The 6,313-nt window shown below is 38.2% G+C and overlaps 1 pseudogene; it reads left to right on the top strand.

The window, feature by feature from the left end:
- Nucleotides 1-3,459: 3,459 nt before the first annotated feature.
- LOC131761019 (ribosomal protein uL24-like pseudogene) lies at nucleotides 3,460-3,868 on the top strand (annotated as a pseudogene).
- Nucleotides 3,869-6,313: the final 2,445 nt, after the last annotated feature.

Raw genomic sequence — 6,313 nt, 5'->3', positions numbered from 1 at the left:
TATGAATATTTTATTATTTTCTCAGCTGATGGTGAGAAACCCACTAAGATTTGCATCTGTTCTGTTGCAAAGCATTTCAACTGTTTACTTTGTCCCTAAATTATTTCTTTTACTCACATCCATTTAACTGTCCAACTCATCCCATTGGCATAGATGGAATATTAAATGGAATTAAAGATTAACAAGCTCATGTGACTATCATTTCAATTCAAAGGGAAATTTTATCCCTGGGACAGAAAATGGCCTTATTTCATAAACAGAGTTAGTGATAACTCCTGTGATTTAATTTTGAATAATTGTCTAATATGCATATACATCTCCCCAGCTTTTAGCTAGACTTCTTGAAATTCACAATTTTAGAAATTATGTTAGGAGAAGCAATGGCAAGTACCCAAAGAATGAGTGTCTTGAAATTCAGTAGTTGTGTTTTGTAAGTGCAGAGAAGAAGTAATTGAGTGGAATTATTATACATTAAACAGCTCAATGTTAATTTCTCATGTTTTGATATTTTTTCCTTTTTTTATAACTAGCTGAGACTGGACAGTGAAAGGAATAAAGAGAAAATGAAATTAAATTAGAGATCAGAAACTTTTAGTTCCAGCCCTGGCACAAAACCGTATGTCATTTAGAACAAACTACTTCAACTCTCTGAGATTCAGTTCTCTACCTGGGTATTATTTAATGATAACTGCTGTTAACAAACAGCTGTAAAAAACTCATTTATTGTGTATTAATAAACCAGTAATTATTAAGACATAATAAATTATATTCTCTGATCTCAAAGTTGGATGAAGATTTTCTTTATCAGGTGACTCTTAAATGGCCCTTGGGGTAGCACTCTGACAAGAAGTAATTTAGGGACCAGTTCCCTTCCATATTGTGCCTTTGTTATTTTGGAGTCTTTCATTTTTGGCTCCACAGGGAGAGAGAAAGCAAGAAAGACATTGTAGGATCATTTGAGAGCCAGACCTGAAGATAGCTTCCATCATTCTGACTACATTCCATAGACAAAAACTCCGTGACATCCACAGAGTGGATAACCTACATCAATTCTGAAAATTAGTGAATAAAGTGAACTCCTTAGATATAAGGTAAGCTGAAACGTTGGACACACAGCATGATAACATTATCTTTGCCACAAAATGTTAAGTGAATGGGGTTAAATGAGTTTTATATTTCCCTCCAAGGGTATGTAATTTAGTGGAAAAATTAAAGAGAAAATACAGAGTAAGATTCAAGGAAGGCAGAACTAAGTCGAAGTTTCAAAGAGCAGCATAAAAGACTAGACTGTGAAACCTTGGAGAGCAAGAACCCCATGTGATATTTCTCATAATTTACAACCCATTTGTATGAAACTTACAGACACCTATTAATGTTTGCTATTGATGATACTAGAAGCTTATAGGCTTGACGGTAAGATGAAACTGGTGAAGAGAGCAAAATAGATTGGGTATTCTTGAGGACAAACTATTTTACCTCAATATGTCATTATTAGCAAGTCTTGGCATGGATAAAAAAAAATCACTGTGGAACCAAACAGTCAGCTCAGAAGAGAACATCCTCCTACATGGTCATCTCCCTTTACATGAACATATCCATTTCGGTTGAAGGACCTGGGTCACATTCCCAGTCATGGCAATGCAGTTGTGTAGATCATAACAGTGAGGGATGCTTTCTAGGGAGAAAGACAGGCCTTCAAATCTCCTCAAAATTTTTTATTTTAAAATTTTCTATTGGGTTTATTTGGTGGTGGTGGTTTGGTTTTGTTTTTGTTTTTTTGTTTTCTTGAGATAAAAAACAAACACTTGTGGATCAAGAGTCTTGTTTTTGTAGGGAGTTTTCCAGAATCCATAAACTATCCGTGAAGATAATTCTTCAAAAACACAATGATTTCAACAAAATAAAACAAAGCTCTTGGACTTTTGCCCTTCGTTGTCAGAAGCAAAGGCGTGTCTCAATTAGAAAACACTTTGCTATAGCCTACGCTCATGGCTTGACATTGCTTGCTGATTTCTATCAGTTCTGATGCCAATCTGAGCCTGTTCTCTAAACTCTACAGGGACAGTGAAAACACTGTCTTAAAAACACACCCGTACTCTCACACCAATAGAGGAACAAATAAACTTCTGAGAAATTTATTAATTGTCAATATTTATTGGGCTTCCCTGGTGGCGCAGTGGTTGAGAGTCCGCCTGCCGATGCAGGGGACACGGGTTCGTGCCCTGGTCCGGGAGGATCCCACATGCCGCGGAGCGGCTGGGCCCGTGAGCCATGGCCGCTGAGCCTGTGTGTCCGGAGCCTGTGCTCCGCAGCGGGAGAGGCCGCGACAGTGAGAGGCCCGCATACCGCAAAAAAAAAAAAAATAAAAAAATAAAAAAAATAAAAAAAAAATAAAAAAAAAAAATATTTATTGAGTCCTTAATTTGTGCTGGACACTGTTCTAAGATGTTTGTATGTATTAACACAATTAATCCTCTCTTTGAGAGAAAATGACTATTATAAACTGCATTTTACAGATGAAAAAACTAAGGAACAACACTGTGAAATATTTTTCTCAAAGTAACATACTTGGAAAAGAAGTAGAGCCAGAATTCAAACTCTCATCTTTCGAATTCAGAGTCAAGTTCTTAAGTGCATTGTCTATTGCCTGCAGTGACATGAAATACCACAATTAGTCATTTCCAACCAAAAAACAAAAAAATCTGAACTGAGACAGATTTTTTTTTTTTTTTTTTTAAAGAGGATGATGCATCCACTCTGGAAATCAGAGAAGAATAAAGAGTTAACATTCTAATAGTCCACATATGTCTTCCAGCATCTCTGACATGTAAAGAGATTGAAGTCATCACTTTCATCTTTATAACCAGAAAAAAACTAAGCCAAGTAAAACGAACTAAAAATCAACAACTCTTCTTGGACCTACCAGAGAACTGAGGTTGTTGGGAAAATTGCCACCCCAAAATCTAGACAGGTGACTCCAAAGAGTCACAGCTGAGATCTGTTTACCTGAAGAACAGAAACCACTGGAACCATGAACTGGTAGGAACACTTAAATGGTAATTTTGATAAACTGCTGGAGACTGAATTGGACCAACCTATGGGAGAGAAACACCTGGTGGTTGGAGTCTTATGGGGCCTCACACTTTCCTGGGCTTTACCTCCAGGAAACGCACTGGGTCCTCATGGTGAAATTCTGAGAAAGAGCCCCTCCTGGTTCTAGCAGGAAAAGAGGAAGAGTAACAATTGTGAAATATGTCAAAAGCCTTCTCCATAACAAAGGGCTATTCTCCAGGGAAAAATAAAACTTCATCAGAGCCTGTCATACCTGCAATAAGGGCACTTCTCTCACTTGCGTCACCCTCTAGATTTCATGATTCACCAACGGAGGTGAGGAGATCCAAGACATACATGTGAAAGCGCACATTTCTGAGCCCAGCCGGTGCCAGGTAGACAGTCATCATGAGGTTCAATCCCTTTGTGACCTAGGATTGCAGCACACACCACTTCAGTGCCCCCTGGCCCATGTCTGCCTGGCTCTCAGAGGAGATGCAGCAGAAGTACAATGTCTGGTCTATCCGCCTTTGCAAGGACGACGAGCTTCAGGTCGCCCAGGAACACTACATAAGTCAGCAAACTGGCAACGAAGTGCAGGCGCACAGAAAGAAACGTATCATCTACATCAAGTGGGCGCGAGAAGGCTAACAGTACAATTGTCCACGTGGACATTCATCGGAGCAAGGAGGTTATCACTAGGCTAAAACTGGAAGACAAATAAAAAGATTCTCGAATGTAAAACCAAATCGTGACAAGTTGGAAAAGAGAAAGCCTATGATACAAAGAAGAACTTATTGATTAAATACAGGATTGAGTATAGCCAGTTGTGAAGCCACAATTTAACCGTAGATTTTTAGCTAGTGTGTATTCCTTTGGAATTTTTCAAGATATCTCTTGTAAGTTTCATTTCCCTCCTGTTTTGTTATTGCTCTGTGGCTCTGTAAATAATCTTCTGCCATTTTGATGAATAATCCTGAGAATAAAAATTGAAAATATTTCCTAAAAAAAATTGTGAAGGTCAGAGCACAGGGAAATAGACCTACGAAAAGAAGGCAATTTAATCAGATGATTACAAAATGGTTCTTTTCCCCCACCCCACATTACCACCACACCAACAGGCCTCCAGTAGAATAACAGTGGATTGCAGCTGCTAGTTTTCCAAGACACAGACTCCCTCTGGGGAGTAATATTTAGGAAAGTACAAAGTCGACAGGGGAAACAAAAACAAGGACACTAAATTCACTGGGAGACTCTGGCACCTACAGATACAGTAAACACTAAACACAACCTACTCTTATCCAGATTAACACAAACTTCACACTAAAGGCCTATTTAGCTCACTTCCTGTTCTCTAACACGTAATGTCAGGCTTTCAACAAAAATAACAAGGCAGGCTACAAGGCAAGAAAAGACAGAAGGATCAAAGTAAGTATCAGAACTAAACTCAGATATGGCAGAGATGTTGGAATTATACTGGAAATTTAAAGTAACTATGATTAATATGCAAAGGGCACTAATGGAAAAAGTGGACAGGATGTGAAAACAAATGAGTAATGTAAGCAGAGAGATGGAGACTCTAAGAAAGAATCAAGAGGAAATGCTAGAAATCAAAAACACTGTAACAAAAATGCAGAATGCCTTTGATGGGCTCATCCGTAGATTGAACACGACTAAGGAAAAAAATCAGTGAGCTTAAAGATAGATTAATATAAACTTGCCAAACCATCTAGAAGGGGAAAAGACAAGGTAGGTAACAGGAGAAAAGTTTCCCAAAACATATTGTAATTCGTATACTTGTACTGGTTATCTAGTACTAGAACTTGTATCTAATGAGAAGTTCAACTCTTGATTAAAAATCTGTGTGTGATTTTTCATATCTGAGCAGAGGCAATTACAATGGCTTTACCAGGCAGGCCTCATATGGGAAAGCTTTCCCCCCTCACATCAAAGTTGGTGCATAGCTAGGCATTACAGTTTCTGAAGAGAGTTGTAGTCAAGGACTCAAGCCTCTCTGGCTGGTCAAGGTCATGCTCTTTTTTTACATTCCTAACTCCATTCCTAGCCTTGGGCAGATCTTCCCAAACACTTCTGCTAAGACCTCCTTATGTAGGGGAGGAGAACACCTTGAAGACACTTTAAACTACTCCAACTCAGTACCCAGCACATTCACAAGCTTTACCCCTCTTTCTCCTCCCAAATCTATGGTCCACAAAACTGCCAGAGGCTTTTGTTGGGGGCTTCCTTGACCATGAGACAACCCCTGCACCAGGCTGATTCATGTGACTCTCGAATGGTACATTGTTCCATGGGGAAAAATGGAACAGGGGTTCTGTACTTTCTCTGATTTTAACCTCTTGTTTATATCATCTTGGTTAGTGATTAAAGGCTTAACTCCTTCATTTTTGCCTTGTTGCTTTACATGGCTACTCTGACACCTGACAGCTGTGCTCTGTCTCCCAGCTCAACTGCACTCATGAAATCTAAAATACATTTTTTAAATTTTACAGCTCAATGAGAAAACAACAAATAACCCAATTAAAAGATAGTCAAAGGATCTGAGCTGTTATTTTTCCAAAGAAGATATACAAATAGACAAAAACCACATGAAAATATTCTCACCATCACTAACCATCAGGGAAGTGCACAGCAAATGAGATAACACTTCATACCCACTAAGATGACTATAATAAAAATAACAATATAGCATAATAATGGGTTGTCAAGGATGTGAAGAAATAGGAACCCTCCTACATTGCTGGTGTGAATGTAATATGGTGCAACTGCTTTGGAAAACAGTCTGGCAATTCCAGAAAAGGTTAAAATAGAGTTACCATATGACCCAGCAATTCTACTCTCAGTTGTACATGCAAGAGAGATGAAATGAAATGAAAGATAAATGAAAACATGTGCCATTAGAGAAACTTGTGCACGGACGATCACAGCAGTATTATTCATAATAGCTAAACGGTAGAAACAATCTAATGTCTATCAAATGATGAATGGATAAATTAAATGTGGTATATCTATACAATGGCATATTATTAAGAAAAAAATAAATGAAGTATCATACTTGCTAAAACATAGACAAAACTTGAAAACATTATGCCAAGTGAAAGAGTCACAAAGGACCACATATTGTGACTAAATTTATATGAAATGTCAAGAATAGGCAAACCTACACAGACAGAAATCAGACTATTAGTTGTGTGCACCTAGAGGGTAGAATGGAAGGATTGAAGAATGACGTTTAAGGCATGTG

The sequence above is a fragment of the Kogia breviceps genome, chromosome 8, assembly GCF_026419965.1.
Source record: "Kogia breviceps isolate mKogBre1 chromosome 8, mKogBre1 haplotype 1, whole genome shotgun sequence".
NCBI lineage: Eukaryota > Metazoa > Chordata > Mammalia > Artiodactyla > Physeteridae > Kogia > Kogia breviceps.
The sequence above is the reverse complement of the archived record's forward strand: the minus strand, read 5'-3'. Positions and strand labels throughout refer to the sequence as shown.